Below are 13,213 nucleotides of genomic sequence, written 5' to 3' on the forward strand. Positions count from 1 at the left end.
ACAAATGGCAGAAAGCAAAGGATGCCTGATGAGCCCTTTGGGGGAAGGAGTATGCTATGGAGGTCCCATTGAGTGCTGAGCAGGCCACAGTCTCTCCTTCTCTGCATGTTCACCAGCTGGGGGGTCTCTGTACTGATCACCACTTACTACAAAAAGAAGCTTCTCTGATGAGGTTGAGAGACACCCCAATCTAGGGGTACAGTAAGGATATGTACTTAGGGTGTAGTTTATTACTGCACTAATTAGGGTTACCATTGCTGTGATGAATGGCACAACAAAATGAGAGATGCCTAATTTAGGGGTGTAGTAAGGATACATGCTTAGGGTATACTTTATTACTGTCCTACTTAGGGTTACCATTGCTGCGATGAAATGCCATGACCAGAGCAACTCGGGGAGGAAAGGGTTCATCTCACTTACACTTCCAGGTCACAGTCTGTCACTGAAGGAAGTCAGGACAGGAACTCAAACAGGGCAGGAACCTGGTGGCAAGAGCTGATGCAGAAGCCATAAAGGGGTGCTATTCACCAACTTACTCTGCATGACTTGCTTAACCTCCTTTCTTAAAGAACCCAGGACCACCAGCCTAGGGATAGCACCACCCACAATGGGCTGGGCCCTCCCATAGCAATCACTAATTAAGAAAATCATCTTATGGAGGCATTTTCTCAACTGAGGCTCCCTCCTCTCTGATGGCTCTACCTTATGTCAAGTTGACATAAACCAGCCAGCACAGTTACCATGTCCATTTGAAGAGTACTGTTACGAGGTTCTCCCATAGGACTGAAGACCTCCCAGTACTGGGCTTGGGTTCCAGGTGATACTTAAATGGGTTGAGGTGTAAAGGCAGGGCAGAGGAGGGAGACAGGGAGAGGGCACCAACACCCAAGACCTTTGAAAGCCTATATAGAAAACTAATACTGTAGAATCATCCTAAACTATGTACATGAAGAGGTTTAAATGCCATTATCCTATAAGAGGGGCACAACCCCTCACCCAGACATCATAGGCCATCGAATAGAAAGACCAGTACTGGGTATGGGCTACCTCTTTTCAAGTTATTGGTCAGTGGGGTTCCATAGACTCCCCCAAAACACTGCAGGCTATTTCCATTGCTCTTGGTCACCCCCTAGAACTTGATGAGAAGACCCTACTATTGCTGAAGATACTGCCCCCTGCGGAAAAGAACGTGGAGAAAGCAAGCTGGTCCTAACCCGGAAGCTTTGTCCCCACTGGCTGACGTTCATAGTGACGGAAGGCTCTGTACCAGGGAGGGAGCGTCATCAACAATGGTACCCAGCTACGAACCCTGTGAGATTTAACAGTGACCGAAATGACAGGCTGTATTGTGGTATAAATGTTTTGTGAATAGCCAAGCACTTTCTAATTGTATTTAAAATTAGCCCACTCCACAAGACAGAACCCACACAACATGTTTAAGGACAACCTAGTCTGCTTGTGACATGGCATTTGAGTAGCTCGGGCAGCCGCACACTATAACCCACAAACCATCACAACTGGGTCATTCTCCGAAAGGGCAGCAGGAAGGAAGAGCCTCCATTCATCTGTGCTGCGTGCCCCTGGATCTCAAAGCTGTCTTCTCAGTCGGTGCTAGCAGGAAAAAGATAAAGAAGCACTGCGGTGTCTTCTTATCTCTGTGGGCCTCACTGGTAGAGAGCTCTGGCGGATGCTCTCTGAAACTAAACCTAGCTTCCTTGGCTTATACTTATCTTCTTTCAGAATCTCCCCATCCCTTCCTAGGGGGGCAGCCCATGTGCCGTTCTTCTCAGAGAATGTCTCAGGTACCTCTGCATCACCAAGCCTGTTTGTATGTGAACACACACACACACATACACACACACATGCACATGCATGTGAATACAGCGCACACAGCTCTTTTCCCAGTTGTTCCACAAGGAGAGACAGGATGTTCAAGCCCGTGTCAGCGCTGTGCCTGTGTGTCACCATGCTGTTTGTCAGTAGAACCTAGACGAATGTGGACAAGTTACCAAGAAGACAATACCCTGTTAGCTCTGCTCGAGGAAAGTCAGCCAAAGGCATTCGTGCTGTCTTAAGATCATTGAGTGGGCAAAATTCTGCAAAATTCACAGGTCACTTGAAGAGGGAATATTTTTATTTCTTCAAGGCTCCGATCAAGCGCACTGAGCATTCTTATATACAAATCTATAAGTTGATTTTCCTTCCATGAAAGGGACTTGACAAGATGGGATAAAAGAGGTCAATTGGTCAGCAATGTACCAAACTATATTCCAATAGTAGGGAACACTAGTGTGGAAGAGAACTCAGGCATGACATGGTGGCACACTGTGCTTCTAACTAAGAGGTGTGGTGCACCACGCTCCCGAGTATTCCCAAAAGTCAGAACACTGAATTCTGGAGTGGTGTGAGTAGCTGGTCGCTGGCCTGCTCAAGAGTCTGCCCTCTCTATGCCTCCTTTCATGTGCTTTCCCTGCATAGAGACCGTGATGCATGGGTGCTCGTGTCTGCCTATCTGCATAGAGACCGTGGTGCTGGGGTGCCTGCATCTATGTTAGACAATGCTCCAAGCGGTTGCAGTCAACAGGCTCCCAGTGGTTGCTCAGTGCAATAAAAGCTGATGCTATTCCCTGAAACCTTCTCCAGAGCGGTTCTTCTTGGCGAATTTTATCAACCCACAGGCGCTGCAGTCTTGTCAGGGGACAACTGCAACAGCGCCCTGGGTAGAGCCCTCCTCTGTTACCCTACCTCTGCTAGAGCAGTTTCTACCACCTACCACCCGAGAACCATCGATACAGAGTGTTTGCCTGTACCTCCAAAGGGCCACCAGCAGTCACCAAGGCCACCCCAGCAGCATGTCCACTTCCCCTTATAACACGAGGGGGGTGGATTGGTTTCTGAAGAAACTGGTGCAGTGGAGAGCAGGTGCAAAGACAATGAACCCAACCTTTTTCTGGCTTGTTCCACTTGGTATGCAGGCATAGGTTGGGCTCACATGGGCAGAAAGTGGCAACCGCCATCCTAAAGCCCCTTGGAGAGGTGGGTGTCTCATTCGCCAGTCCTCTGTTTTCTAAATCTTCTTCTCAGACTGAGTGAATGATGGAAATGGTGCTGACTACAGTCCCAGGCGTCCTGCTGGGGCAGGGGCGGGGTGACATGGCCTCAGGTAACGCTATCTACTCCTGTTCTTGGGAGCTAGAAAGGTGAACTGAGTTCCACAGGCCAATGAAGAGTCTGACCTTAGGAAGGAGTCTGTGGTCTACAAGCCTCCTGGTTGGAGCAGTCCTTAGGAATGAAAGCCGGGCATTCAAGAGGGCTCAGGCGTAGCCAGAACCATGCAGGGCCTGGCACAGGCAGCTGGATTGGAGGGCATCCAATGCTGGTCCCTTTCCACGCCTCCTTTCTCAAGGAGGTATAAAGGTCATTCTGCAGCACAGGAGGAACACAAACCAGCAGCTCTGTGAGACAAATGACATTCCACGCTCCAGAGCAGAGTTGACCTTTCTGTGTGTTCAGTCACTGTGCACAGGGACAGGGTGTTGGGCAAAGAGAGAAGAATCTAGAGAAGTAGGTTGCAGGTCAGACAAGGGCAGAGCTTTGGAATCCGGTTCATCCCAGAGAACAAAATGAGACAGACATATGACATCCAGGGGCCCTGGAGACTTCTATGAACATCTTCTGAGCTGTTTCTGTGTGCCCATGAGTGGGGTGAGTTCTGTGCAGGAAACATAAGGGGGTGCGCTCCTGGCCCCATGTCACAGTAACCCTCATTTCAAGCAGCATTTTGTAACTCAGTGACTATCTCAATCCCTAACTAAGCAAGTTCTCCTGGTCCCGCGTCTCTAGCTTCTCCCTTAACTGACCTTTTAACCTACAAAATATTTGGTGAGCACCTATCCTGTGTCAAGTCCGAAGCAGGCGCAGGAGACATGAACTGAGTGAACTGATGTCATCGTGAAGACTTATCACACACCTTGGCTCTGCCCCCGCGCTGTGTTCAGGAAGTGCCTGTTAGTTCACAGACTCACAAAGCCAACAGTCACCCAGGGATGGACTGGAGGCTCACCTGCATTTTCTTTTGAGTGTGGAATTACACTTTAAAGTTGGCAGTGAAATGAGCTAAAGAAACTGCTAGGAAATCCAGAAGGACATGAACTGGGGAGATCCAGGGTTAGAATGGAGTACAGAGAAAGAACGCCTCTGCTCCCTCAACACTGAAGGAGACTGAAACCAAGCTCCCGATGCTAAGATATTAGGAAGTAGGGTGCCTGGGGGGTGACTGGGTCTGGAAAGCTGGACTGGAACTAGTGGTTTTATTGTTTTTAGAATATTTTACTTAATGTGTATGAGTGCTTTGCTGACATGTATATATATGCACCATGTGCGAGCCCCATGCCCGGAGATGCCAGATGATCCTCGGGCATTAGAGTTACAGCTGGTCGGGAGATGCCCAACATGGGTACTGAGAACTGAACCCAAGTCCTCTGTGAGAGCAGCAAGTGATCCTAACCCCTGAGACGTCTCTCCAGATTAGTGACTTCATAAACGAGTCTGGAGAGGTATCAGTTGTTCCTCCTGCCACATGGGGGGGGGGAGGCAAAAGGAGAACCTCTAAAAACCAGGAGATAGTTCACACCAGGCAAGGTACCTGCCATTATTTCTCCAACTCTAGGATTCTGGGAAATAAAAATCTTTTGTTTAGAAGTCTACAAGAGCAGACTACATTGCTTATATCACAGAATCTAAACACACAGCATGGTTTCTAGAGAAAGGTATCCACATCTATTTGTTGAATAAAGTCCTCATTACTAACTCCAATGTAGTAGCGTATGGATTAATAACCTTGACCTTGCCATCACTAGTGCATATAGGCAGTGTTTTGAAGTGGACCCTAACTTCAAGCCCTTTTACCATCCCCATACTCAGTGATGGTACCTGCCAACAAAAAGGACCTTGTTCCAGAGGGGAAGGAAACCCCACCACTTTGTCTCCACTTTAGGGTTTCTCATGGCCACATTATGCTAAGCCATAGCTTCCCTTCCCATTGGGGCCAGCATTGCCCATTGGAGTTAGCCCCAAAGCGCATCCAAAGTGCCATGGTAATGAAAGCATCAAAGGCAAGCAAGGTAGGGTGGAAGTCTGCTTACCATCTGGTAATGGAGGTGGACCTGTGAGAAGCATCTCTCAAGAAAGAGCACGGGAAAGGCACCGAGGTCCCCAAACTAATTAACATCATTGCTTTTGTTCCTCTGTGCACAAAGAGCCTTGCCTCCACCCACCCTCTCCATGAAGAATACTGAAGACAGCATTAGCTTGAGGATATTCTATGTAGAGCACAAGTCCATCTAAAGATAGAAAGCCCATCTAAAGGAACCCATTTTCTGGTCCACGGATCTGAAAGGTCAGTGCCCAGAATGGGCTCTACTACAATGTCTGTGCTTATAAAGAACGTCTTTCGTGGTTCGCTGGTTGAATTCAACTGGTATGAGACATTGAAACTAAAAACCTACGAGTGGGGATCCTGATGAGTTTAGCAAAGCAATAGCAGACACAGTAGATTCACGAAATATAGGACAATGAAAGAAACTAAAACAGAAAGGCACAAAAGTGGGAAACTTCAATCTTACAACTTTTGTGCATGGAGGGTCCACATGTGTCAGGCCTATCTGATTGCTAATCTGCCCCATAACCCGAGTCCTCAGGATGGGCAATGAGCATTTTACAACTCCCGTGTGCTGCAGGGTACAAGCTTGTTCATTTCACCATGAGCAGAGACAGATGCGCTAGCGTGATCCACACCTGCGTGTCATCAGCAAGACATGATCCCGCAAAAAAAATCACACCAGTGATTATCTATTCAAAATGGCACACCCACCTCAGCCAATGTTTCCTCACACACTTCATTTTACAGCTACAGGTTTGCCACTGGGTACCCGACTTAATAAACAGACACACAGAAACACCGCCTAGAATCCCAACATTGGAGGCAGCATGCAGAGCTCTGAATGCCTTCATCAGACATGGAGGCAGGAAATGGGAGGGTGTCCTTAAGCAAACCTGTGCCCTGTAAAATACCCGTCATCTCAGAGCCACAGATGTGGGTCCTGTGAACATCTGGGCCCAGGCACATCCTAGGAAGTCAACCACAAAATAGTCTTCATTTCCTGGATACAGCGGTCAGCTCAAAAAAAAAAAAAAGCATCACAAATCACAAGGAACCTATGCTGTAGAGTCAAAAGGAATCTATGAAGCCACCTTTGAGGGCCTGGGAGCCTAGAAGAATGGGGTAACAATGTGGTAGAGTCCTGGCCCCCGAGGGCTACACCCAGAAAATGCCTCACCAAAGTATGAGACTTACCAAGGAGCCTGTGATAGTTAAGCCTATCCTACCCAGCCTGTTTCAGTAGCTTTGAAAGTATGGGCTTTAAAGAAAAATGCATACAAGGCAGGACAACACAAGGGTGCTATACTATACTAGAAAATTTGCATTTGTTCATTAAAAACATCTTTGTACATCTGGACACCTCTTTGTGCAGCAGACGGCAAGCGGTCAAATGCAGAAAGAAAACAAGTGGATGCAGGTGTCCAGCTGCAACTGATGCATCCACAATGCAACCCCTCGTCCCGAGGCTCAGGGAAAAGCAAGAAGGAGGGAAAGAAGATCAGAGTGAGGACCAGGGTTGGTGTGGGAAGATAGAACCCTCTGTATGTGACAGAGAAGTCGAACCATGAAGCCTCAACACTGTGATCACCTAAACAAGAGCTGTATGATGACAGCATCCATTGACACAGTGGGGAAATTTACAAACCCTACCTTTGGCTGCCAAGAAAGGGAGAATCTATTTTCTCCAGAAAAGAGCTTCTGGTAGGTGACTCAGCCCTCCCAAAGTCATCCCTAAACACCAATGTGTACATAGAACATGAAATTTAACTCGGTAGGCTGTGTGTGTGTGTGTGTGTGTGTGTGTGTGTGTGTGTGTGTGTGTGTGTGTGCATATGCGTGTATTGCATGACAATCACCCCTGAAGAAGTCATGAATTTGAGAAGGAAGCACGGGAGGAACTGAAGGGGGAGGGAGGGGAGAAATGATGTGAAGACAGCACTCCTGCATGACATTCTCAAGAAACAGAGAATTTAAATAGAAACAAGTGTATCTTTACAAATCTGCCCTGCAATGTAATGCATGCCTCACCATGCGGTGTCTGCCTTCGGTGCTGTCCCCTCGCTGTCCCCTGCTTCAAGGGACTGAAGATCCCATGCCATTACTCACACTTCTGATATGAGTTGCTTTTCACTCTTCACTGCTCCTGTCATCCAGATCCGACCATCAGTGCCTTCAGTTTCATGAAGGAAAACAGAGGAAGGAGGACGGGGGCTTGTACTGCAAAACTGTACCCAGGGGAGACCCCCAAGATCAGTCCCATCTGCATCCTAGGCACAGGTAGACGGTAGCCCTTTCTTTTAAAAGACGGTTTCCGTTTCTTTTAAAAGTCATACTTTCAATGTCACCTGAAGCTGGCTGGGTAGACCTCTGTCTGGGCTGTAAGACCTCAGGGTTTAAATTAATTCGGGTCTCTATGTATAAGTGACATGTGCTTCCAGGAATACATTTTGGAAAAAGTGCAAAGGAACAATTGGTGTGGGCACAGAAAGGAGGAAATCGGTGCAAAACCAGGAACCAGACCAATTGCTTGATAAAGTGCAAGAACTAGAAGAAAGGGGTCCAGGGTTCTGCGTGATGGGAACTCAGGGGCCAGAAGAACAATGACCCCCCCCTTGGAGATCGTCCCTAGGTGGCCTCACATCTCCAGCGGCTGCTGTGTGACCTAAGTACAGGCAAAGAATCTGCAGACAGATAAAAATCTGCCCCTTATTGGTCGTGCGCAATTGGGACAATTATTTATGTAACCCGAGTAGCGGCTTTAGTCACCATGGGGGATACATGCAGAGAGCTATGAGCGGAAGACCTATCCATGTAAAGTTCTTCTGACACACAGTAAGCAGTCAGCCACACTGGTCGGAAACATCCACGCCCCTCTCCTCTTCTTCAGGGGTATATATTTGGCACAAGCTCCAAATACACAAATTGTATGCCTTTGCCAAAAACAGGTCATGGTGGAGTCCTCGTTTATCAAGTAAGTGACTGACTTGGAAGACAGTGAACCCAAACTTAGCTTCGATGGTTCCATGGTCAGCAGATGAATATCACCAAGTTCTTGGGCTTGAGCTCTACCCATAGAGATCTCTGAGTTTAAAATGAAACCCACGCAGTGTGTGGTCCCTCACAGAAGGGATACAGCCACAGCACTGCAGATTCCTAGTCAAGAAGGTGGTGGTGGTCTCCACGACCCGATGATAACTCGAAATGCCTTGATGGGCCAAGCATCAGAAAGCCGGGCAAGCACCCGGAAGCCTGGCGCCTTCCACGTGCTCATGTGCCTCCCAATCCTCCACAGCTATGTATGTGTATAATCATCCGGTTCAAAGCCCCTGTAGCAAGAGGCAGTGCTTTGTTGTAAGACAAAACTGAGATGAAATAAGCCCATCCTTTCAAATATCCTCTGAGAGTTTGGTATTTGAGGCACATCCTGTGATGTGTTTCTCTCTGACCTCAAACACTTTGATTCTTTTTTTCAAGTTCACATAAAAGAGAGAAAGCCCTGCGATGTGGCTACTGTACCAAGAGCCTCGACGGCATCTAAATTCTTGGCTGGCGCAGAGAATTAGTTGTTATTCCAGATAAGGAGGAAGCAGAGATGAAGGGCCATTACATGAGAGAGGCCCAGGCCTCTGGGAAGTTGGACCGTCTCGCTCCTTACTTAAAAATAGATGAGTACCCACCGATCCCCAAGGCTTTGAGGGTCCACTTAGACAGTACAAGTCCCGTTCTGACACCGTCTCCCCATTCACAACACACCGTCAGAATCAGAGAGTGTGGCTTGTCTGGATGGCCCCAAACAAATGCTTCAATTTTCTATTCTCCAAATGAAAATCAATGGCGAGAGAGAGAGAGAGAGAGAGAGAAATCAATGCTCAGCCCTCTGTGAGGAGACCCCACCTCCTCCAACTCCACAAGCATCTGATCAGAACCAGTGATCCCCAATAGCAGAGACCCTGGCAGCAGAGCCCTCTGCAGGCTCCATCCCTTGGCAATATTCTCCTAAGAATATCTCAGAGAGGATTTAAAAAAACTACGAATAATAAGACATTGCTTAAAACATCCTTTTACATTGAGAGCAGACTCAGTTACAAATGGGGCTCTGGTTTCCCAGGATGGAGTCTGACGTCTCTGTTTCCCAAATGATCTGCCTTGTGGCCATGAGTTATAGGATGCTCAGCCATTCACCTATACTCTCATATTCTCCTCATCCCCAGGCAACTGTGTGTTTCCTGTGACCCCAGACACGGAGTCTGTGTCCCTTATAACTGGTTTGGCCCCAGAAGGGAGGAAATGGAGATGGCATACTTCATATTTATTTGAGTCTGATCCTTTTTGGTATTCAATTATTTTTTTGATTGTTTGGTATACTAATAGCTTACTTGTGTTTGTTGCTGAGTAGTTTCAATTATTAATGGCTAGGACACAATTGGCTGATCAGCTCACCTTGCATTCTCGTTTGTGTGTGTGTGTGTGTGTGTGTGTGTGTGTGCGTGTGTGTGGTGTGTGTGTGCGTGTGTGTGTGTGTGGTGTGACTCTAAATGAAGCTGACATAAACACACATGAGAGTATTTTACATGTACATATATGTAAAGAAAACCCTCTGAAATATTCCCTCCCAGCATGATTGGACTTTTTAAAAAAAAATGTAAGAGTATCTACAGAACATCAGACACCTTCAATTTGGATAAAATCTCATTTGCTATGTCACAATTAGGAAGTCTTAATCAAACCCAAGGACAGAAATCTCATGTCATTTTCGTCTGAACGTTTTGTAGACTTAGTGTGTGTGTTTACAAACGTGACCCATCTCTCAAGTGAAATTTTTATACAGCATGTTATGCAATCACTAAAATTTTAAGCTTGGTTTATAGTACCCTAAAGTGTTCATGTATAAATATTAACACTAAATTTTATATATTATATAGGCCACTTGCTAAATATGTTTTGACAAAAACAAGTCAATAAGCAAAACAGAAGTCGAAGGGATGCTCAGATGCTAAGAGCATTGGCTGCTCTTCCACAAGACGGCTTTGTGCTCAGCACCCTCGTGGCAGCTTATAAACACCTATGACTTCAGCCCAAGAGATCCAATACCTTCTTCTGATCTCTGAGGATATCAGGCACGCGTGTGCTATACACATGTACATGCAAGCAAAATAATATGCGTAAAATAAATAAATTTTAACAGAGACAAGAAAAGCTAGAAACTAGACAGAACTTACTGAAATACTTTAATTACTGCATTTAAACACTGTGGCCTTTACCTACTTCCTACTTATTTTTTTGTAATTTTAAAATATTTTCTATATTAAGCATCAACCATCATTCCAAAGGTAGAGCGAGAATTTTTAAGACATCAACAAGAGGCCGTTCTGACCACATCCTTCACTCTGCAGTTCACCAGGGATCCCATGGAGACCGTGAAGCAGGAACATATGGCTGCGAGTCTACCTCCTCCCACACCGCCAGCACAGCCTAGCAGCAGGAAGGAGAGAGAATTTCCACAGGAGCTCTCTGAGAAGGATGTGAATGCAGCGGGAGCCTCCGGATGAAATCCCCACAAGCCTCCTCCTCAAAGAGCTGGAGGAGACGCCAGCCCTGAAACACGGTGTCCACAGTCCTGTGTTCCCAGGAGCTGCTCTATCCACTTGAGGTCCCGTTCAGGCCACAGCCTTCCTCGCTGGGGCATTCCCCAGCCTTGCCCCCAATCTACTTGCAAGTCAGTCTACGCTGTGGAGGAGGGTGTTCTCATCAGCTGTGACCTCCCAACTTGCTCCTGGTCTGTCTGCAGCTTCTCAAAGTCTAGAGACAACATGTTCCCTTTGAGCTGCGAGAGGCCAGCTCGGCTAGCAGGATTCTCTATAGATATTTTACAGAATGAAAAAGCAGTTCTCAGATAGATGAAAAAATAGAGTTGTCAGTGTGCTGTCTCTACTCTGGGGGACCCCTGAAGTTTAATGTAGAAGGGCAGATGCTTCATCCGGGAAGGCATCCAAGACCCTCCAAGGAGACACACATGGCTACTATCGAGGGCTGAGAAATCCCACTTCTGAGAAGGATATTTGGGGATACAACCACAGCGACCACACTGCAGGTCTCCTTGGGCTTCTCCCTTCCTGCTAAGGAAGAGGGTGTACCATCTTCACCAAAGCACATTCTTGAGCTATTTTCCTAGCAATGAATAGACCCTATGGTCAGAAATGCGGTTGTTTTCTGTCTTCCCTGCTGCAAAGCACAAAGTGGCAGCAGAAATGTTCCCATAACCCCTGAGATCCGGTCCAAAGGCTCGAAGGCAGCACACTCAGGCCGAGAGAGGGAAGCTGCTTCTTTCTCAGGAACACATGCAGCTGGGAGGGAGAGCGCTGGCTGAGCTTCCAGAATTATTCCAGAATAACAAGTACGGCAATTGTTGCACTGATGGTTAGACTAGCTGGCATTGTCGGACCTTAATCCATCATTGTGTACCATCACCTATACTGAACTTTCACACAAAATACACTGTGTCTTCACATTAAATCCGTTTAACAGATGAAGAAATACAAATTTAGACTCACAAACTTATTGATCAAATTTACATAGGCCCGGAGGAATTGAACCCACTTCTGTGTCCTTCCTGAATCCATGCCCAAAGCTATGATCAGTTTATGGCTGTAGGATCTGGGGGTCTATTCTTGCCACATAAGCTGAGAATGAGGCTCAGAAGTGTGGTGTACCCAGGACAATGCCTGTATACCTGGATATGTATGAAAACCAAGGAGATGACTGCCTTGGTCTCAAACGCATTTGAATTTAAGACTAAAAATCTCTTACTTGGTATTTCATCAAAGGCTAGGGGAAAGGATGCCCTGAAACATACATTCACAAGTGCACACATGCATATGTGCACACACATATACATGAGACCGAGTGGTTGAACCACTTTGGAGATTATCCCTAATTGGGGGCATTCTCTTGCTTGCCAGTAATGAAGGCTCATTTCCTTCTTTCCTAAAGGCAGAAGTCATGTGATGGGAGGACTGGGGTGGTTTTCTTGGAGTGTGGGTTCCTGAAACGGGACTTCAAATGTTAACGACGAAATTATTCTTACAGCCCACTCAGTAATGACTTGCATATGTCTATGGCTGGCAAAATCCCAGCACAGAGAAGAGGAGGTGGGCACAAGCCACGCCCCAAGCCAAGAAGCTATTTGTCATTGATAGCTGCTGGGAGAGAGAAGTCAGCTTTCTTCAATGGGGAGCCCACAGCGGCATATCAACCACACTCCAGGGCAGACTCCACACTCAGGAGTGGTTAGCCAACACAAAATAGACTCCAGACTTATTTTTTTGTCTGTGCTTTTTGTTGTTGTTGTTGTTGTTTTAAAGGGTATGAAGTTGGGTGGGTAAGGAAGTGAGAGAGGATGTGGGAGTATTTGGGGTAGGTGAAAATATGACCAAAATATATGAAATTCTAAAATAAATATTACATTAACTGAAAGGCTTTTAAACATGTATATGCAAATTATCGATGCTTCTTACTGCTTCAGCTCTGCATTTGCAGAATAGAGACCAAAAAATTTATCTGATTTAAAAACCGCCCAGAGGAACTGAAGGGCAATCGCTGAGCACCACTCTGGGGTCCAGGGCAGGACCCATCTGACTCCGGGGAAGAAGCGCCAGCCTAGAAAACAGCCAGGCACATCTCGGTGCTTTGCACTCGCAACAACACTGACTGCAATCCCTGGCCAGGGATTCCAGTGGCCATGTCCGTGGCATCAGACTTCAGACTAGGGAAGACAGAGGCTGCGCATCGCGCCGACGAGAAGCTCTGTTTTGCTGCCAGGGGAGAGGTGCTACCCCCCCCCACACACACACACACACAGAAAAATCCAGAGGAGGCCACTCAGAAGGGAAAGGACTATCAATCAGCTACCATCAAGACCTGGAGAGAGAAAGAAAGCACCCATTCTGCAGACTCCAGGGTGGGTGTCACACTGGAGCTAATAAAGCCAGGGCTGTGGGAGGGTCCAGTTCCTGAAAGGCTGTTCATCATGCTCAGACTGTCAGTGGCAACCAA

General features: G+C 47.0%; 1 protein-coding gene across 2 annotated transcripts in view; it reads right to left on the bottom strand.

Moving 5' to 3' along the window:
* Nucleotides 1-13,213, bottom strand: part of Spock1 (SPARC (osteonectin), cwcv and kazal like domains proteoglycan 1) — a 459,458-nt gene that overhangs the window by 134,466 nt on the left and 311,779 nt on the right. The gene's annotated exons all lie outside the window — the stretch shown is intronic.

The sequence above is a fragment of the Microtus ochrogaster genome, chromosome 16, assembly GCF_000317375.1.
Source record: "Microtus ochrogaster isolate Prairie Vole_2 chromosome 16, MicOch1.0, whole genome shotgun sequence".
Lineage (NCBI taxonomy): Eukaryota > Metazoa > Chordata > Mammalia > Rodentia > Cricetidae > Microtus > Microtus ochrogaster.